Raw genomic sequence first — 23,279 nt, 5'->3', positions numbered from 1 at the left:
ACATCCCTCCTGCTCCCAGTGCTGTCACGGCAGGATCAGGAGAGGCATGGTGGAGTACTCTCTGTACTGGCTCTGCTTTGGTTTTAGCATCTTTTGTTCTGTGAAAATCCACATCTGTGATCTTACAGCAAATTCTGGCTGTGACCCACAGTGGCTCAAATAGACTGTGCAAGCTTGTTCTGTTAGCTTTGTTAACACAGGATCAGGCCCTTACTTACAAGTCAAGACGGATGCTGGCTTGTGTTAGGATTTGCATGAGCTTTACGGAGAACAGAAAAATCATGTCATGAATTTGGTGCAAACTTGTTAGGTTATAGGTCAGACATCTCAGCTGTACTGCTGAGCTGCGCTTGTCCAAGTGATGTCTCACATGTGGCGTGAGCAGCATTAACCAGCTGCCACCACACAGCGAGTGGGGACACCAGGGGTGGGAAACCTCCCTAAGGTAATTAGCTTTACAACATGGCTCCCATTTTATTGTTACGTCTTGGTGTTGCACCAACTTCTGAAGCTAAAGCTATTAAGCATGCAGGAGTAGAAGTTAGTACTTGCAGGACGCAGCCTATACAGTTTTAAGGAAATAAAAATCTCGTGTCCACACAGCAATCACAATGCTGTCAGTCCCTAGTTTCATACTCATTCTGCAACAAAGCAAAGGTGTTATCCTTCACATGAATGATAAAAAAGGATACACAATGTATCTGAGAAGTTCTAATAGCTTCAAATACTAACATGACCAAGCAGGGGGCAAGCTGTGGATGAATAATAATATCTTATGAAATATGCTACTTGCTTGACTAATACAGAGACCCTAGAGCTGTTACCATCCATAATGGCATTGGTTTCATGGTACTCGAGCCATTGAAGAAATAGCCTTGTATATATGCTATTCCTTTCTTAGAAAACTACTGTAGTTCATTCAATGATTAGTTCCCTTTTTCAGTAAGTGGAATATTCCTTCCCACCTTTCTCAGACTTTGTGGAGGGTGCTGACATCTTGTGCATAGACTCCTTACATTATTGACTGTTCTCTGTCTCCGAGGACCTCTTCACTGGAAACTGTGTTTTGCTTTTATTTCTTCCAGAATTTGTATTTCTTATTTTCATCTTCAACTTTTAAAAACACTTAGCACCACATGGTACCTGGGGACTAATAGTACAGACATTTCACACTAATATCCATTTGTTGCATTTACTTTTTGCACCAGTCCTGAGAAGTTCTGTCTCACAGATTCAGGAGGATTTAGGATCTTGTCTACTGCTTGATGTAATAACCACACTTGCTTATGGGACATGCTAAGCTTTTGTGCAGACATTGCAGATACTGTAGCTCCCATGTGTTTGGGAAATGCACACTCCATGCTAAGGAAATTGTAGTTCATGGGGTGAGCACCAGTGGGCAGATTTAGAGAAGGTGTTTGCATCAGGGCCCATGTCACTCACACTATCTCACTGGATAAAGTTAAATATCTTCCTTTTTGAAAAAGGTGCTATTTGTTGTTCTTGTTTATGAAAAAAATCTTGAATAGTTTACCTCGAGTAAACAAGTTACCACACTGAAATATTCAAAGTCTAGGTATGTTCCTCAGACAAGTGTATGGACAATAACTTTTAATTGAACTGATAAAATGATGACTAGGGCAAATATTTTGGCATGTCCTACTCAGTAGGCAAAGGTAAGTCATCCTAATGATCCTTTCTGACCAAAATTTGTTAACATGCTTGTATTTATCACAAAGAAACACGTGGAATCAGTCAGAAGCTAAAGGGGGAAAATTTAAAGGTGAATTCAGGAAAGTGGTAGCTCATTAGAAGAATGAAAAAATCTTGGAATGGGGATGACTATGACAAAACAGAAACCAGTGAGATGTGTGTAGGAAATGTGGTGCAGACAGCTTTTATACTGGGTTTGTAAATGGAGGATGGAAATGTTAGTTTCACGGAGGAGACAGAATGTTCATTTTTCCCTTTACAACCCATTCTTCCCTCAAAACACAGGAAGAAAGTGCTTAGAAGAAGGAGAAAGAATTGTGGTTGTAAAGAAAGTGATTAGGCAAGAACAGGGCACTGAATTCAGCATGGAGGACTCCACTCAACTCTTTGAAGTTACACAGACGTAGGGTAGCAGAAGTGAATCAAACCCAAGCAGAGGCAGATTTCTCAATATTGCAGTTTAACATTCTCGTGTGGTTGCTACTGGTTCCAGATGGCAATTAGGTATTGGAACAGAGTAACAGGGCTTCTGCTTGTCCAGCAGAAACCAACTGAAGGATTTTAATGGGAACTTGTATTTCTACTGAAGTAAGTATGAATTCTGGCAGTTAGAGCAACAGGCCCATATTCTTTGTTAGTGCAAGTTGGCAACACTCTGATGGAACTACAGCAATTTACACCAGCTGAGATTCTGATCTATTATAATAGATTTATACAATAACCACCTCCTTGTGCCAAATATTTCTGTATTTCAGAGGTGGTAATATCGTTGGCCAATCCATGGACAGGAAAAATGAGGAAGAGAAACTACAACTTGCAACAAAATATTGTCCCAAAGGTCAGATCTTGGAAGCAAAGTAAACTTGCTTCAAAAGGAAGTCAAAGGCATGGGCCAAAAAAAGGACTTCTTCATCTGAAGTTTCTGACTTGCTTTTGGTCTTTCTTCAAAGGCAGAACAAGTTAATGTAAAAGCTGGTATCTTGTTTTCTGGTTTGCTCTGGCTCTTGTGCCACACCCTTCATTAGCAGGATCGGATTGCTATCCAGTAGCACATTAAAGCAATGCACCACGTGTGGTTCTTGCCCTCTTTCCCTAGGAAGAAGTTGTGCACAGATTCATGTAAAAAAAAACTTTTTTGATGTTTTATTATGTGTTTAGTAGAGAAGTAAGGTTCAGGGATTTTCTTTTGCACTTGGAAGAAAAGTTAAAGAGGTATGTGGGATTTTCTGGTATAACAAGCATTCTTTCCAGTCTTAGACTGGTTTACAAAAGGTCTGTCATTCACCAATAAGTTAATTGTTCTGTAGCTTCTTCCCAAAACTGTCAAAAAAGAAAGACAAAGATCCAAATATGGACTAAGCTATTCAAGATGTATGAGCTCAGAAGAGGGTCATCAGGAAAATGGTCAGTTTTACAATGAGCACCCTAAAAGCTGGGTCCTGCCAGTTTCATCTGCAGAAGGGTGATGGTCCCATAGGGAGTATCTTCAGCTGAAACTGGTGGTAGCAGTTAAGTAGGTAATAAATCCACAAAACAACTTGTGGACCTTCTTTCCACTGTTGGTACATAAGTCCTCAACACCCAAGGATCTGAAGAAGTCTGTATTTCTGGAATGAAATTTCCCCTGACACAGAAAGGCTAACCGAGAATGATTCAAATCATGATGGCACTAAGCAGTCTGACACCCATCTCACTCTTAAGATTCATTAGTATTTACAGTAGGTCACTATTCTCACCCGAAAGATGCTTTCAAATAGGCATCTGAATACATTCATATCGAACTATATAATCATTTCACCCATGAAATAGCAGACTGAGAATTCAAATCCTTTCTCAGGTGCTTTGAACCCCTGAGTTGCAGAGAGGTTCTCAAACACCAGGCAAGAAGGAGTTCTCTGATTCAAAGTCTCTTTCCACTGATTTTTTCACTTTGCCACCATAAACATTAATTAATCCATACATGGAGACAGTGAAAATGTACCTGTCACTTACTGGATAGTACTTTTCAATGTGAAAAGAGTATCTTAACTAGAGCAGCAGCTCTGGTCCAGGCCTCCTCACCTTCCCCAAAGAGTGACAGTCACCAGACTATGGAGTCATCTCCTCTCTCTTCCTCAATCATTGATATTTAATATTTTAAACAAATTGGAGCAGCCTTCTCCAGAAGAAATGACGGTGTCCCACCTACAGATACCTTACAGAATATACTAAGGGCAGTCTACTGGCAGTGAGGACCATTTTAGGCAGATAGGTAATAATCTATATCTCCCATACTTCAAGGAACTGCTTCAACTTTCTTTTGGGAAAGAAATAGGCGCTCCCTTGCTACCACTTAATCCAGCCACATTCGGGGAGCGAGGGCCATTACAGTCACCTCCCACCAGGGGAGGTTCAGAACTGAGCATCCTCACCTGAGGTGGGAGCTTGCATCCCACACATGGCCTTGGCATAGGTTTCAGCTGGCCACCAAACTGTTCCCTACTCAAGGGGGTAGCTTTTGTGAAGCCTGGTAGTAAGCACCTGACAGGCACTGTCAAAGAGTTTCAGCCCTTAATAACAGACAACACATTTTCCTAGATAGCAACATGCCTAAATACATGATCATATCAAGCTGGGGGAAAAGTTGCAAGATACTATGTTTTCCCAATGACAGCATTATCTAATAGACTTCATGGCACAAACAACAAAAGCTATTTTTTAACAAAAACTATCTTATGCTACTGAGGTACCTTTCCACTTTCAGTTTTTCAGCATCCTGTGGCAACAAGTTCCACAGGTTAACTGTTTGTTGTGCATTTGTTTTTTAAATATAGTGGAAATATTTCTGTTTTCTCAGTTCTTGTCTTCCCAGGATGGGAAAAAGGACCTTGAATTTAATGCTCACATAGACAGCTCCCTACCACCCCAGCAATGCATAGTGTCCGCAATTCAAGGTTTAGGCTTTTTTTACAGATTCGTATACAGCATTTTCTACCTTGTTTTCTCTTCTTTTCTGAATGTTTTCTAACATTCTACTTGTTTCTCTATGGCTGCTTAGCACTGGGTTGACATTTTCAGTGAACTACCCACAAGAACTACCAGATATCTTTTTGAGTGGTAATAGCTAATCTAGAGCTCATAATTTAGTGTGTGCAATTAGGGCTCCTCACTCCATGCATATTACTCTGTATTTGTCTTTCATAAGCACTGCTATTACACCATGATCATCTATCAACCCTACAAAGTCTCTGGCAGCATTTCTGCATTTAACACTAACATGTTTGAAAAAAAGATTTTAGTATTACTTTTTTATGCCTTTAGTGTGTTGTTCCTTACAATCTTTTTGGCCAGCTTTATTATGAGTTACCATTTGACTGGCTAAAGTTTATGTTCTCTTCTATTTTCCTCATAGCTCCACATAAGCTCTACAGCTCAAAGGATTTCTTTTTACCGCAATTAGCTGCCCTTACTATATTATATAGTCATGCTGCCTTTTTTGTGTGGTCCTTTAAGGTTTGGTTTCTGAGGGTTTTCTTGGATACATAATGTACAATTACTCTGAGACTTTAATAGTGTGTATAAACATGGGATCTGCAAATTTTTATTCTTTTGGTTGCTCCTTTTAAATTCCATTTTAACAAGATTTCTCATTTTTATGTACTTCCACCTCCTGAAACTACAATTTTGGCTGTTTGCTGCTATAGGAATGTTGATTTCAAGTCCTTTATGGTCATTCTTAAAGAGTGATTCTTCATTTTGAAGCAAGCCCCATGTATTGTTTAGGCTTAAATTAAAAATTGCTTCTCCTCCCACAGATTATCCTGCAAGTTGCTGCAGGAAACAGTCATTTATGGTAACTAAGACTTCAGTTCTGCCACAGACCTAGCTGAATTTTTATCCTACAGAGATGCCTGAGTGTTTCTGAAGGGCTTTATGAAGAAGCGGTGTGCAGTAGGGCTCTCTGAAGCCATAGGAAGAGTGTTACATAAGACTTTCCTTTGTGCATTTCTCACTCATTCACAAGGGGACAGCAGTGGCAAATATTCCTTCTCTACAGTATGGGTTATCACCTCCCCTCTCACTTGATTTCACTAAAATCAACAATGATTTAATTAACAACTCTCTTAGATTTGTGAGTCTCTGCAACCAGAGGACAGCCCACAAAGCACTTTGATTTCAAGTTGTCTGGTTAGTGTTGCCTAACTCTCTAGTTCCTTGTTGAAACCTTCAGCTTCGATGGATGGATGGGTGTAAAACACACAGTACCTTTCACCATAAGCAAGTAGTTTCTACAATCCACTGAAACCTACCTGTGAATTAGCCGAGGCTATTCTCAAATCCCCAGGACTTCAGAGGAGAGCCTGTTAAGTGTCTGAGGTAAAGAACAGTGTTTCTTTACTACTTTAAATAGATTGACTTCTTTCTGAAAAACATTTTCATCAAAATCAAAGGAATAGCAGATTGTTTTTTCTCATATGCCATTTTCATCCAAAATTTATGACTGTAATATTGGGGGGGAAGAATATTTGTATTGCATGATGTGGAGCAGACATCACACAAATTAGTCTAAACAAAAGCACACTGATGACATATTACTTCTTTTACTGATTTGTGCTAACAGCAGTTATTAATTTTAGACCTAAGCAGACAATATGCATATTTCTGGAGTCTGTTTTACTGCAGGCACTTTATTGGATACACACAACTATTAAATTTGCAAATTGCTCAGAAACTCCTGCCAAATAGCAATCAAGCAGTTGAAAGAACATGGTATGTCCAATTGGGCATCTGCAACAAAATGAGGAATGTTTTCTCTGTTTGGGTATATACTTGAACTGTGAGGATACTAGCTCTGCGCAAAATCTCCTGTATCCCATTTGCAAAAGGGCTGGGAAAATGAGCCTTGAAGTTTGGTTTCCAGGGGCTGTAAAGAGTCAGCCTGGTTGATCCGATGTCTCTCCATAACAGCTTTTGATCTTCCCCTACTACCCTGCACAGTCCTGTGGAAATGTTCCTTGTAGTGTAAGAATTATTGAGGGGATGAGGAAGAATGAGGGAAAAGGCTGTTTCGCTGAAGGGGTGGATGCTACCATCTCTATATGGTTACAGTGGCAGAAAAATGCCATTTACCTTCTCTTGACCAGCAGAGCAAGGAGGGACAGGCTGAGCTCACAGTGCATGAGCTCTTGTCCCAAAATCACAGGGATTTCTGAAAAGTGAGCACATACTTAACATCCTTGGTAGGACTACAGCCAATATGCGCTTCCTCTGCCAGTTGTCACTAACTCATTACAAGTTCTGGCTGAAGCCTGGGAAAATTAGCTGGACACAAGCTGTGGTAATGAAATACTGAAGGTGATTTATGTGTCCTGATGGTTTGTATTTTGCACAGTTCTCTGGTACTGTCCTCTAGATTTAAAGGTAGTTACTGGGCTATTATTTTTCACTTTATTAACAATAATTTCAAACCTCTGACAACTTTCAGAGATAAAATAGGTCAGTGTGATACAGCAGGGCACAGGTCTGATTCTGGCTTGGTGTAGGCAGACTCAGACTGGTCATGGAGCTTCTTGTCTTTCTGTCTAAATCAACATGCTGTATCTGTTCTTGGTTTATTCTGCTGGTGTAATCTCAGAGGCATGAATGACTATAAGGAGTGACACACTGCAGGGACAAGGGTTTACTTCAACTTGCATCCTTGTGAGAGGAAGGGATTGGATTGAAAGTGGAAAGGAAAATGTGCTGATGAGGACCAGGAGTCTGACACCCTTTTGCAACCCTACACAACCAGTGGTTTAGAACTGTGAGCTCATGGTTGGAGACTGGATTATTAGCAGTGACTTCTGGCTTTTGGGCTGAAATGGTTATCCTGCTGTGAAGCAGGCTGTGCAGATAATTCTTTTAAAATTTGGAGCTTATCAATAGTACTGTAGGTACCAAGAGGTACCAAAGAGCTGTGGCTTCCACCATAGGCGTCACTTGGAAACTGGTAGATAGGCTCATTTTGGATTCATGGACTTATTTCTCTTTATCTGCCTGTATTTGTACACCAAAATGTCTAGAGAAGTTTAGAGACTTAAACTGTGCTGAAGGTATAGAGAACTATCTGAAAACTATCAAAAAAATCATATATAATAAGTAGAGAAACATTTTATACCACACCATGTTCTTTGGAACTAACCATGATAATAAAACATTAAAACTTCTGTAGCTTGCAGTTTTAAATGTATTTATTATTTGATATTAATATTATCCTGTCCTATTAAACAGCTATATCAAGACATGTGCATAGTTAAAATTAATCACAACTGGATTATGATTTAACAACTGAATGAGTCATAACAATCAAATTTTATTATTTTGTCATTTTAAAACACAAATTGGGCTTATTATAATTAAAATGCTAATAATTTTCCATAGGTATGTGCCAAAGTATAGGTATTAATTAAATCTTAATGGTTTCCTTCTGAGTTAGGATTTTATTAAGGGTGATACTTATGTCTGATGGCTGCACTCATTTCTCAGTCACAGTCTTCAGAGTTCAGAAGGAAATCAGCACAGACAGAAAAACCGAATAGTGGAGTGGCTTGCCCGTTACTTTACTGAAGGTCCATGCTGACTCTCAGGTTGGCCTCCAACCCTCAGACCCTTCTTGCTGCTTTTGTGTATGGTTTAAGACGAAACTAATCATTGGACTCAGAGGCTCAGTTTCATGGGTCCCAGTGGGGAGGTCTGAACAATAAAGGGTTTTTTGTTACTCAAGAAGCCAGTGGCAGCAGTCAGAAGACAGCCTGAGCACCCTGAAATGCTGAGTCTACACTGAGTGAGTAACACATGAGCAGAGCACCAGCACAAGCATATGACTGAAGCTTTTGCATTTTCTTTATAAAAATAGAGCATACTTTCCAGCGAATTTTATACATCCCTCAGTGGGACATTCAAGGACTCTGAGGACTGGATGAGCTCAGCAGCCACAGTGCAGAGACCCACTAATGTGGGCAGAAGAACAGGCCTGGGGCCATATAATTGTCATCCTCTCCATCAGCCTAAGATCTGCGGCACCTCGAGCCCAGTGTGGGGGTGCAGCAGTTAAAGCCTTTGCTGAGCCAAGAGTTGTGGGTTGCACCGGAAGACAAACTGTGGTGTGCCAGTAGCACAGCATCTCTGGCTTCAACACACTCAGTTGCAAAAATTAGCAACATTAAAGCCATTTTACTATGGAATGGTATTAATGAAGAAAGACAGGCCAATAATGGCCCACAGCTGTAGAGAGAAGAGGTGGGAGAATCAAGATTTAGGTCAGTAAAATAAACATTGTTACCATGACAGACTAATCTCATCCAAGTAACTCTTCGCTCATTTTTTTCCTGGCTTTTTGTAACCATGAGGAAAAATGCCAACAGTGCTGTCTCTCAGAGTTTGCAAACCACCTACCTCCCTTCTGAACTTCCTCAACAAGGGAAAGAGGGCATTCCTCACCTCATTTGAGTAACAGGTTTTTTTCTGGCAATAATCTTCTTTTCTTCAGTGGAAATGAATATGTCTTGAGGCACCTCCCTGAAGGCAGGGTATTTCTCCCTGTGAAGCTCCTGGTGAGCCAGGAACAAGGAGCAGTCACAACCACACGGAGAGCATGAGAAGCAGAAGAGCAGAACTGGGTCATTAGAGATCTGTGTAGAAATCTGTAGCCCCTAAGGGGAGCAGAGCATCCTCAGCTTCTCATTTACCCTTTGCAGGATTAGTCTTATAATATTTTTAATGGGTATCCATTCTATTGCAATGTATAGGAGTGCAGTGACCCTTAAATGTCAGCATCTAACATTACATTAATTCACTCTTAATGAAACTAAAGAGGGCTCAGAGAGTTTTGTGACCAAAGGCTGTTCACTAGAATTGCACCTTTCATTAACTGACTTTGGAAAGATGAAATAAAATGAACTTTCTGAAATATTTTGATATTGGATACACTGATTTTGAGAGTAGCAAATCCCTCTGGTTCAGACCCCAAATAAGGGCTTCTGATGATTAGGATATAAAATGAACTGTGAAATCCTATATGCCTAATATCCCTTCCTAATGCAAATCAAATTTGCTGCCCTGCCAAGTAGTTTGAGCCTACACAGCACAGGATCAAGGCAGTCTGCAAGTAAAAGCTCACATTTAAAAGATGAAACATTAGGGCTTATACAGAATGGCCTTTCAATGCTGGACACCCGTGTATAAAATTAAAACTTACAATTGTCTCATTTTTTTCAAAGGGTGAAAGGGAAGTATGTCAGTGACCAGGATGGGCCAGAAAACAGGACTGACATATAACTTTCCTTCTTGGACTGACTTCTAGATACAAGCCCTGGCTAAACTGGGTTTGAAAGTCCAAATCTTGGGGCCCGTCATGAAAATCTTCCACCACAGTATGCTAAGTGGTCTGTATCCTGAATGGGCTCCTGGTGTTTAAAATATCACTTTGTTTCTAGAAATATTCAAGTGCTGCCGTAGCATTTGAACTCCTAAGATCACCAGGGCAGTAATTTACACTATTCTTGTTCACCCTATGTACGTTTAGGAAAGGAAGCCACTGTCCTGCAGTTCTGCTTTACTCCTCAGTTACCTGAAGAGAAAAAAAACACAGTATGATATGAAACCCCCATTGAGTGTGTATATTAGCCCATGAAAAATAACTAATTAAAATAAAAACTCTCTTGCCGACTCTCTAGGACATGGACATAAGCGATTACAAAGCACACAATATGTTAAATCCATAGCCACAATACCTTTGCTGATAACCAGATAGAATCAGAGAGGACTTTTGTGTCTAATATTAAAGGAGAGACTGCTCATGTTCATGGACTGAAGAAACTGTACAAGAACAGTTTATCCATGTAAAAATATAGCCCGCAGATCACTGCCAAGGACAGAAAGACCTATTTTGGTCTAGTGCATTAAGTCCTGGTAAGATACGCAAAGAGTAGCTTGGGAAAGCTATAAGTTACGTATCTAATTTTTTATAATTAAAAACTGCATGAATGTTGATGCAAAGTAGAGCATAATTTAGCCATGAAAACATTGTTTTATTGACTAGTTATGATAACCAGACAGGGACTGCTAAGGAAATGAGCAAAGAAAGGAACAAACACTAGCAAGAAATACAATTTTAAAACTTACAATATCAAATGTACATTAATATGAATTAATTACTCTAAAATTATTTGAATTATGGGGGGAAATGTCACCGTATGGCACTAGCTTTTGTCAGTGACTTCATTTGCTTGACACAGCATGAATGGGGTTTCAGCAGGGCACAGGCATTCCCATTTCCACTGTACTCCTTTATGGGCAAATGTTTTATTTCTTCAGATGTTCAGACAAATCCCCAGAACAAGTGCTTGCTGTCAGTAAGAAGCTGCCTCATGTCCTTGTTTCCCAATTGTTTGGTTGCATTAACAGGAACAAAAAGAATATACAAAATGCCTTCCTGCCACTGCTATTGCTGTGTAAGGATTTGAGGTAGGTTCTATGAGAATGCCCTCATAAGTGGGCATTCAGGTGTTGCTTTACAAGCAGAAAGAAAGTTTTTTGGGTGACTCCTTGCTTCCTCTCTTTGTTTAACTGTAAATTGGACTTACTTATGTTGATTTTCCTTTTATTTGTTGGTTTGGTGGCTTTATTTTTTTTTTGTAAAGGGAAAGTATGAGAGAAAATGTATGCATGGACTGCATGTCTCAACCTACGTATGTCTACATAGCTCCATTGGTGTGAGCCGTGTTGATGCTTTGGCACAAAGGGCATAACATCATTACTTTTTTTTTTTTTCCTATTCACTCTTGCCTATTCAGACCAGCGTCAGTTGACTCCCAGTTTCCCCTATCACTTTCCAGTTTGAGAGCAAAGGAAAAAAAAGAAAACAGAGAGGTGTAGGACATTACAAGGGATTCCACCTACCTTCACTATGCTCAGTGCACTCATCTCACCTCTCTCACATGTCAGGAGAGATAACGGTACAAGGTGTTTACTGAACTTAGTGAAAATGGGTTGGTTGTATTTTGGTGAATAAATTATTGTCTTTTTCCTAAGTCAGTCATATTTAGAACAAAAATACATATACCCGAGGCTATAGCATATACCCCGCTTTACTCTTGCTAAACAGAAATGGTAAGATAACTGTTGTCTGTGAATACATTTCTCCTATTTTTTGTTTTGTGAGTTGTTTATAAGCCTGCCATATTTTCTTAAGTACTCCTGTGAAATTATCAGGCAAATAATTCTTAGTCTGTAGATTGTCAGTGAGCAGTAATCAAAATTTGAAATTGACTGGATAAGTACTATTCTTAGAATCATCTTTCTGGTAAAAATGTTAAAAATTAAGAATTCAGGAATTAATTTCTGGTAATATCTTTTACAATTTGCTTAGCATAAGTCATGTCTGTGAGTTTTCTTGTCTGAGAACAAATGGTTTGAAGAGAATCATGGCTGATGTGGTTTAAAATATGACCAAATATTCATAGACTTTTTTTCTTCCTGGAGCAATTGCCCTGTCCTGCTTTCCTAGAAGATGGTTAATTCTCCTTCCTCACAGAGAAACAGCACCAGAAACCTGCTGATTCTCTTTTCACAGTTCCTGAATATGCAATTTCACACATAGAGAAGAAAAATTGTGTGAAATGTTGTAACTGACATTGTCAGTCAGCAGGAAACCTGAAGAGAGATATTGAGATGGAGCTGTGAAAAGTGACAGTTGTGGAGCAGTACATTTTTATATGATAGATAGAGCTGTAGGGCGCAGGTCATTGCAGCTTGCAAGGGGCAATCTTTGTGTTACTGATATCCCCAGGGCTGCAAAGGCTGAGTGCCACGCTTGGAGAACTGACGGGCAATTTGCTAATGCAGCAATCTGAAAACAAGAAGAGGCAGCATAAAGGTGAGGCCCAAAAAGCAACACCCAATATGTGTATATACAGCTATATTGTCCCTCTCGTTGTTTGTTCTAGTAGCTTAGAGTGTATATTTCTAAAAATCAGGGGGTTTCTACATAAATGTAACAAGCCATGATGAGATTTTAAATTGGAAAGTTTTACTATGGGAAACTAACACTGTTGTATGTTAGATTACTCTTGTTAGACCAATCACACTGCACAAATTTTAAATTTGCATGCTTCCTCAGATATTTTACACACACTAGAAATTAATTGTTAAAAACTGAAAGAGGTAAACAGTACCTTCTCCAAAAGTACCTTCTGATTTCAAGAGTGGCTCTCAAAGGCCTTCCTTTGTTTCCCTTGCTGTATTATAACTCTACAAGTCTCAAAATGAAAGATACCTTTCCTAAATCTTCCCTGCTGAACATATGACTCACAATGTTGGCTTTAAAAAATAAATAACTAAAATAAAATAAAATAAAATAAAATAAAATAAAATAAAATAAAATAAAATAAAATAAAATAAATCATACACTTAATTTTAAAATAATGTTCTACCAAAAGTTTAAATTATTGTTAAATATCGTTCTTTTGATTTATTTTATAGTCTTCATTTCACATTTGAAAATATTGTTGATATATTCCATTTTGTCACCTTGAGGATAGAGTGCTTTGATTTTTTCCTTTCCAAATCATTTTTCATTTTAATTATAGCATGAAAAAGAAAATAATAACATTTTAAATACATTTTGTCAAAGTGAAAACTTTTAGTTAATGTGACATTTTCTTAACATTTTCCTTTATAGAGAATGTAGACATTTTCTGATTTGACATGAAGCTAAATTTGGAAACCTCAGAAACATTTGGGGAATGATATTAATTGTCCTCCAGACAGTTTTACTGTCCAGGCTGGTCTGGACCATTTCCATAGATGGTGATACCAAGAAGTTCTCTGGCCTCTTGCTCTGTAAGACTTGTTTCTATATTGCACTTCAGCCTTTAACCTATGTTGTCCCTGTCATTTCCCACTTCAATTTCTTCTGTGCTCCATCACTATATTAGTATAGAATTCAGATAATAAGGATAATTGTTCCTTTTTTAACAACACTTCATGTGTTTATGAACAATCGTACACATAAGGGTTATTTTCCAAATCATTTCTCATTTTTATTCTCTTCTGAGTTCTGCAATTAGTATGTATTTCTTTTTTTAATGCGGTGTTCACAACAGCATGCAGCGCTCCAACCGAGGCTTATCGAGTGAAGTAGAGCAGAATAATTACCTCATTTCTTTTATGCGTGACATTCTTATTAATGTGACTCAATGCAGAGCATTTGCCTTGGTTTACCACAGTGTTGCATTGTTGATTCATATTCAGATAATTAGTCACTGTAAATCCACAGGCTACTCTGCAAGTCCATGTGCTAACATGGGCTATTCCTCAACTGCCAACAGGAGCAGGCAAGAGCTGCTGTCAGGGTGCCATGCACTGTATGAAAAAGGAGTATACAATGCTTCTTCCTAACCAGACTGCCAACTTCTGTACTCATATATGATTACTAGTTTCTTGGAAGATGTACAATATTTCAAGTATATCCCAGTTGTGAGTGATTTCAAACTGGTATCTCATCACTTGTCACGGGTCTCTTCCAAAAATGAAGATTTTCCCTTCCCTTCTGCATATATAGTCTCCAGAAGATGTAGGAAGAAGCACTAGAATAATGGAAACTCTCCTTGTCCCAAGATAAATATTACTAGAGCCATTGTAACAATAATCATTAAAAAATACTAATTTCTCTTGTTGTTCCAGTAGCGTCCCAGAGCCCTAATCAAGGCCATGAGCTATGGCAATGAAAAAAAAAAAAAAAAAAAACTAAATGCAAGGACTGTGGCAATACTGGATGTTTAAGAGATGTCTCAAGAGAGATGTCTCTCATGAAGATTCACGGGATCATTTGCATCATCTCTATAGCTCTGTTTGGACCTTGTTCTTCATACCTGCATACTGGCACTGTCTTCCTGAACAGGAAACAGCTATTTTTCTGTTTCTAAGTGGATCATAGAACATAATTTTATTCAACCACAGGCACAGAAGTCTGTTATAAGTCTCCTAGAAAAGACTTTCAATGGTAGCAGGGAGCTCATGACTCTCACTGTGTTGTGAAGCACTCACCAGGAGAGAGAGTGTCTTCCTGCCTGAGAGGCTTCAAAGCTTTTTCTTCCCAAGAATGTAGCACATGTAAGAAGAATATACCTACAGATACATTGATCAATGCACAGTTTTCTTCCCAAACAAGCCTGAGGCTTGAGTTCAGACAATTAAAAGTTTGTGCCTGTGTGGCTTTTGACAGGTGGCATTAAATGCACCTGGTTGCCCTGGCAGGATCCTTGACGAGGCAGATCTGCTGCTCACCCATATAAATATGTTTTTCTTTTTCACCCTAAAGGATCAGGTTTAATTTCACTGCTTGAAAAGGATATATACACACAGAAATTAGGATTGTGCTTTATTCAGCCTCCCGGGAAGGGTGCTGCTTCCCTGGAAGTGGTGGTGGTAGAGGGATGCTAAGGTTCATGCAGGCTCACCTCCAAAAATGAGATGAGCCAAAATAATTGGTCTCCATGTTGCCCAGCTTTCCACCTTCTTCCTGGGTGATTTTATCCATAAAAGAGACAGGGCCTGTGGTCACTTTGGTCACTGTGCCCTCACATGAAAAGGGCTGTTCTGCAGATATGGATTGCGGGAATTTGGCCAGTATGGTTTAAAGTAATGATTTGCACTTGAGTTTCCTGCACCCCAGGTGAGTGCTCTGAAAAAAAGGCTGTTATTGTCCCTCTCCCACTGGTCTGATAACTAATTATTTTTATAAAAGTGAAGCAGTTTCAACAAAATAAACTGAACCTACAGGTCTAGGATGTGGAAATGCAGAACAGGTGCCTTCTCCCAAACAGGCATCACAGAAACATGGTCTCACCCACCTCCAAGGAGAGCTTTACATCCAGCAAGACATTTTTATTTTGTCTTAACTCCTTTTCTCCCTGGTTCTTATGCAAAAATAAACAAAACCTTTTTTTCAAGGAAAATTACTTATTTTCCAATAAACCTTCTGAGAACCTCAGTGAGGTGTGCTTATAGAGTCAGTATTGCTAATCAAAGATATTCAAAACTAGTTCAAAGTCTTCCCTCAAATAAGGGATTGCCTTAAAAATGGAATCTAGGTGCAGCATATTAGATTTTGTTATTTAGGAAATCCTAAAGGATTTATGTTTCTCTCTGCCTTTTCTTCTAAAAATTAAGGTCGAAGTACTTAAAGTATTGTGTGGTCCCGGGAAGTATGATTTGGGAAAATGCGAACCATTGTGCCATAATGTCTTCATCTGGCAATAACATAAGCTAGGATTTTCAAAGACAGTTGAAGAAATACAGGGGGCAATGTCTACTGAGTCACATTTGAAAATACTAAGTACTTCAGATTCCTTTCAAAATCCTGGACATGAAGTGGTTTATATCTGCAAAGTTAACTGATTTACTAAGAAATACAATATCAATTATACAATCTGCTAAGTCTGGATTCTTAAACTCTCTGAAGGCAGGGTGCAATATTAAGAAAAATGCCCCAGATCCATATCAAAAGAATTTGAGTTGTTATGAATTTGAGTCAGTAGCCACAATTTGTTTTATGATAGGAAAGAAAAATGGCAGACGCTTGTTAAATACATTAGAAAGTGGGTTTAGACTCCTCTGAGATCATGAATCCCAACAGGAGCACTGTTGATCTAAAGATCACAGAGAGATAGGACCAGGTCACGTGCTGATGCAAATGAGCATAGTTTTCTTGACATCGGTGGACCTACAGTGATTGATTCCAGATGAAGTGATGAGATGATTCGGGTGTGCTGTGCCCTCCTGAAAAGCTGTTGAGAGATGCAGTGAGATCACTGCACGGATAGCCTCACCAGAGGCAAATACGTGGCACAACAGTGTTCCCTTTAAACAGACATGGAAATGAAAAAAGCAGCAGCATCTCTCCCTGTGCTGGTGAAGAGACAGGCTTTGGTAAAAGGACAAAAAACAGTGGTGTGTGCAGTGGTAGGGTGTTTGGAAAGGAGGCAATGAAGGCAGTGTTAAGTGACAGAGGCAGAAAGAGCACCAGAAAATTATCTTAGAGCCTGTAGGGCTCCACTGCTCTCACCATCTTCAGAAAACCCTGGTGTGTATTTGCTTTTACACATCTATAGATGGTCATTGAGGTTTGACTCAACAAGGGCTCAGATGTGTTTGCCTGGGAACAGGGAGGAGCAAAGATGAGGGTTGCTCTAAAAACAGTCTGGCTGCAGCAGTAGCACAACTAAATCAGCTTCAGCAACTAGCTAAACCCTCACTGCCTTCAGTTCAGCAATAGTCTCTTAGTATCCAGTCCCTTAGCATCCCATGTGGGCTGCAACACTGGGTCTACACACTGAGTAAAAATTCAGGCAACTGGTTTGAGCTGGGCTTCATGGTGGTGTGGCTAGTGAGGTAGCTAAGCTGATTTACTGATGTTCTCAAGTGTTTTTTACCTTAACACTGCAGATAGACCTAAGCATGACTGCAGATACTCATCAGTGGTTCAGAGACTATTTAAAATATTTAAAAGTTTGGTAATGTGCTCCCTCTGGAATAAAAGTAAAAGGCATTTATTGGCTCTGAAAGCCTTAAAACACTGTAGCAAATTAAATCACTCCTTATTTGAAAATTACATTATCAAAATGCAAAGATACAAGAATCCTGACATCTTCTTAATGGAGTCGATAAACTCTGAGCATATATTTTTTCCTAAAGTTTTTTTTTTCTTACAGCATTATTTACAGTATTTAAAGTCATTGAAGTGTTTTCACAGTTCAACTGACTTCTTTAGAGGGGGCTGCAAACCCTCTGTAACTACTGCTATGGCATTATCCCACATTTGCCCATCAAAAGAAAACATAGAAAGCTGTTTTCAGAGTAATTCATTTTGCTAATATTGAAACAATTGACTAGTAAACTGCCTAATTAAAGATATATTAACTAGGATATTTTATCTCATTCTTTTTTTCAAGAGTCTACAACCCAAGTACAAGGAGACTAATGACTTAAAATTCAGCCTTCTCTGTACAACTGATGGAGTTTTGTTCCTGGGCTACCTCCTCCTCGATTCATTCAGCGTGAATGGCAGATTCCTACATCGTGTCAAGTTTCAGATCACCATAGAAACAAACTAGGAGGCAGTTTCATTAATCATTTAGAGCACAAGAAGTCTAGGTCAGTCTGATTGCAGCATATAGAGTATCATCCTAGCGCCACATGGGACTCAGTTGATTTGAATTAAAAAAGATTAAGCTGCCCCTAGGACGCTCAGCATCATCAGTTTAAGTTCTCATGTAACAGTGGTCTCTGGAGCCACATGGATTAGGAGACTGAAGCTATGCATTTATTTTTCAGGGCTCAGTGAAACATTAGATGAGTGCAGGTGTCTGAGGGGAAAAAAGGACAAAGATCACATATAGTTTTTTAGACTTGTTGCTGTTCTTTTGAAACTGGAAACAATAACTCAGCTTTATTTCTCCAGTGACAGTTACCACTCTTTTTTGGCCATGCAATGGTACATCTGTTACCCAATGTTTACAATTTAGATTTATAAAAATTTCATATTACGAACCATAATTTTAGTACAGAGCTGCAAGTTGGGCATAGAACAGTTTACATGAATGCTGACATTTTTTTTCCTGATGGGGTAAAAAATGCATGAAATAAATACTGGTGACATTTTAGTTTTGCCTGAATGAAGATTTATTGCTCCCAGGAAACTGACTTACAGGCAGCTACAAATCAACTTGACTATGAAATAGTTGTATATGTACACCACAAAATGAGCCCCCTCTTCCAAAGTACTCACCATATTTATGGGTCTTCCAGTACTTCAAAGACCTTCAGTAACTTAGTCCAGACTGGTTTATTGCTTCGTAGAACTAAGATATTTCAAGGGGAAAGTTGTAGGCTACAGTATATCAGGACTCTTTCTCTGGGGCAGCTGAGATTCCCATGATGCTATATGAACTGTTGATCTAAAGCTTATTATAACATGACTTCCTACAGTATAATTCTCAAATCTTTTAGGTTATACAGTCCTGTCTTTAATCCCAAGTGCTAAACCTTAAAGCAGAACTAGCTTTCCAAAATTCAGAATGCCTTCTGTGAGTAGATGTAATTATGCTTTGTTAAAATACAATTCACTTACTTGCACAGGTTATCTATGACCTATTTTAAATTAGTTGTTTGAGTTTTCAACAAATGTTTTACATAGAAAAATTGAGGAGCAAAATCCTACATCACAGTATTCCTCATGGAGAGAAAAGAAATCCAAAAAAAAACCCACCCTGTGTATTTTACCCATTTTCCCTTGATGTGCCAGTTTTCTGGGCTATGATAGTATCATCAACAGTGTAGCTTCCTATTACAGCACATCTAGGAGCATACAGACCAAGTCAATACTTTTTTACTGACGTGCTGTCATTTTTAAATGTATCATTCTGGGGATTTCCAGGGAAGAAATGTCACTATGCTCAAGAAACATTTTTCAATTTTCCTAGAAGACTGCAAACAGACTGATTTTGGGAGGGAGAAAGTGAGTATTATCCACACTTTACCCACATGGAAGTTGATATGGAGTCACGCTGAGTGAGTTGGCTCAGATCACAACAGAGAGCATGGACCAGCGTTGTGGAGCTCCTGTTGTCCTGCCCAGTGCTCAGCCCAGGCACTCCATTTACAGCTTTCTGTCAAATTCCCTTAAAAACGGAGAATGCAGGAATTAAAGCGTACGCAAAGAGCACTGATGGGAGACACAAAAGAGTTCATGTTATCTAATATTTATCGAGTGCCAGCAATGTGCTGGTTGCTATGCAAACAGAAAAGAAAACATGGTCCCTACGCTGTGACATTTATATGGTCTACTTCAAGGGTTGCCACCCAGCCATTTCCAGCCAGGCTGGAGAGCTTTCCATCCCCTGGGTGCCTGTGAGACAGTGCTAGGAGGGCTAGCTGTGGCACCCCACCAGCAGCAGTGGTGGTGGCCAGGCTGTAGGTCTGCTGAGCTCCAGCAGAGCCCAGGTGAGCACTGGTCACCATACTCACAGGTCTGCTCCACTGCTCTGGACCAACCCAGTGTCTTCAACCAGCCTGGACATCTGCCTTCAGCCATGGGCAAAGCCTGGCAGCAATAGTCCCTGCGCTTATGCCTCTTGTTCAAAGCCACAGAGCCTGAAGAAACACAAACAGCTTGTCCACGATGTAAAGCAACGCTGAGCCAGTGGTGTGGGACTGGCCACCACCTCCTCCACCTCACCAGGCACTACTGTATTTCAGCTGCCCATTTGTTCCTTTTTGATTTACTATTACTTCTCCATAATTGCTCTTCTTCTAACTCCAGTGGAAGCATCTCTCCCTGTAGTCACTGTTCCAGCTCCCAGTGCCCCACAGTTAGAGGATGGAGCAGGGGGTCCCTTTCCTGCAGCTTTCATGAAGACCCCCACAGCCCTGGGTACTCAGGGCTGCAGCTGCACTGCTGCAACAGCCACACATACTCCTCTGTGCCCAGAAATGGGGGGCTAGCTCAGTCACATCAGGGGCTGTCTGTAAAGGGAACACAGCTGCTGCTGCAGGTTGTTATGAGTCTTGTGCCTTATTATGAGTCATGTTCGATTTTATAGGTCTCTTATTTTTGCTCATCTTTATGGTCAATTCTAAGGCCAAAACCTACCTGCTGAGCTCTATAGAGAGTTTATTAAAAGTGCCATAAAGCTGGAAATGAGAGAATTTCCTTTTTCTGCCTCACACACATCCTCCCGCAGGGCTTGGGCAGACCTGGGAAGATGCAATTTTGCTCCTGGGCTCCTGCAACCTGGAGGGGCACATGGCAGGTTTGCGGTGACACAAAAGCCTGTGTAAGATCCTTGACTTCTGCTGCTGCCCAAATCCACCAGAGAGAAGACAGCTTCTGCATAGCCCTTTCTAGGCAAGTAGTTGTGGCGGTATTGTTTTTTAATAACCATGCAGTAGAATCAATTGCCCTGGCATGTATTGCCTACGGTTAGTCTCCAAAACACTTTTTGACACAAAACACCAAAAAAAAAGTTTCACGTTCACTCTGCTATGTAAAGCAAACATAAAACATTTCTGACTCATTACATTGGCTGACTTTTGTCATACTTTCCTGCTTTAACTTTAGTGGCAAAAAAAGTTATATTCTTTTTTCATTGCACATAGAGTGGAGCAGAGCTACCAGGTTATCTAAATTCCTACACATGGAACATCATCTGAACCATGTGCGTGTTCCCAGCCTTTCACTGTCAGTCATAACCAATGCTTAACATAAGCAATAATTTGAAGATAGTGAGGTGTCAAAAAGGATCTGAATCATTCTGTCAATCCTTTTTTTCGTTCAGCTATTGACCCATAGCTCTATTTGAATTCAGGAAGCCTGAGGTCAGGATGGAATGCAACATTTTTCTTGTAAACCAAACATTTGTTTGAGAAAAACTAAGCTAATAAAGATAAGGAGGCAATTTTTAATGTCACTGTTTAGAGTGCAGTAATTTGTCTAATTGTATTGCCTTGGAATATGATTACACATAATACAGTCATGTTACACAGGAGGTAATACATTTGGGAGAGAAATGATAGTTTCTCTTCCATGCTCAACATATGAAAACATGTATAAATTAGGAAGGTCTAAATTCTACTGGTGCTCACAATCTCTTGTCAGTGTTTGGAAATTTCTGTTGTTTGGAAATTTCTGGTGACAAATGTACTAATTTGAACTTAGGTGAATACAGTTCAACCAATTTAATTATTGGGGGTTACCAAAAACACAGGTATAAAACAAATTTCTCTGTCCGTACACTAATCAGTGCAAAATTCTTGGCCACTTTTCCATAACCCTCTGGTAGTCACTGGTAGCAAGCAGAGATTTACTGGAGGAATTAAAGAAGCTTCATTCCTCCCACCACCAGCAGCTGTTTGGCCCTGCAGTCTTCCTGGATGGGGCAGAGCTGCATCAGTCTATGGTATGTGTGACTCATAGGAAAGTGATAAAAACTTGGGTCTAGAAAAGACCTCAGGAAGGTGACCAACTGGTAGTGGAAGAGCTAGAGCACCTCATGTAAGATAATAACATAAATAGTTGGAAGACACATGCAGGTGAAGTGGCTGGGTCAGTCTTCTTGGACGCTGTAATCCCTGGGACCCTGCACTGCTATCTCCACATGCAGTCTGAAGCACTGTGTAATGCCCATGACCACAGCTCTTCCCAAACAGAGTTCTGCAGATGATGCATAAAGGCCATACACAAGAAATGCCCACTTCTAGACTTGTCAGCCAACTGCAAGCAGATGGGCTCCACGGATTTTTCAGTGACTGATTTTGCCATTACTATTTACCAATAGCTGAGGTCCAAAACCAAAATACAGAAGTCTTCTTTCACTCTGATTATTTCACAAATCTAAATTCATTCATCCTGGAATTAGGTCCATACCTCAGTTCCAAATTGTAGGTATCATATGTGCATTTCTGTTTCATTAAGGCAAAGCGTATTTGGGTAGCTGTCATGTAGAGCCTGGAATGTGATGAAAACAAGAGGTCCTGGCTGCCTGCTGCTCAGGAACTCCCAAGGCACTTCTCACAGGAGCAGGGGTGTTAACCCTGATATCCTGGTCAAATTCCAACACGGCTAATTATATCCCACTTACCTAAAACTCTGCCATACTTTCTCCGCTTGCTCCAAGGACTTGCTGCATGCAGCCGGCTCTCTGCTGGCCCTCTTAAAGGTTATTGCCTTCCACATCAGAGGCACTTGTATTTAGGGAATAGCTGCAGTCAGTTACCGGTTTGTAAAATTTCCTCACCAGCACAGGACTGTTGAATGAATACTGAAGTTATTACTACATAGGGTTTGAGGAAAAAGAGGCCAAAAGTGACTTCAAAAGAAAGTAAATATACCATGAGGCTGCAAATACATTTATGGGCAGTCACTCGTGAGCAACAGCAATGACCACAGTAACAGTACTCCTCATGCTCCCTATCCTGTCCTTTGCCTGAAAGAGATTAAGAGAAGGATAAATGTGGGTGGGTGCAGAGCACTGAACAAAAGTGTGGGGGAAGAGTGGCACAGGTGAATATCCCCTGGCGATAACACCAAGGAGCCCAAGGGCGAGAGGGAGAGGACTATGCTTTCTGAGTCCAAGACAGGATAACATCGTATGGACTACTTTCTGCTGATGTTGTTTGTGACAATATAACAATTCAAGACTTTATAACACGTGAATTTTCCTGAGGCTCTCAGGCCCACTTCTTTCATATACTTATTAAATGGTATTAAGGGATTATTATAGCTGCGTAAAGCTACAGTGAGATTGAACAGTGGGAAAAAAACACGTGTTTAAAATTTTGGCTCAGGAGTAAAATAACTTTAAAGTTGCAGTATTGTATCTTATTGTTTGGAAAGACAGTGCATGTGTGGTACATAATACTATGGAAATGGCCACATGATAATCCCAGTGAGGCTTTTTGCATCTTGTTTAGAAATAAATATTTCCAGAAGGGAAGTAAATTATGTAAATGTGTCTCTGCCACTTCTTCTACCAGAACCTCATTTATCT

The sequence above is a fragment of the Tyto alba genome, unplaced genomic scaffold (assembly GCF_018691265.1).
Source record: "Tyto alba isolate M040663 unplaced genomic scaffold, T.alba_DEE_v4.0 Super-Scaffold_16, whole genome shotgun sequence".
NCBI lineage: Eukaryota > Metazoa > Chordata > Aves > Strigiformes > Tytonidae > Tyto > Tyto alba.
Note: the sequence above shows the minus strand (reverse complement) of the source record.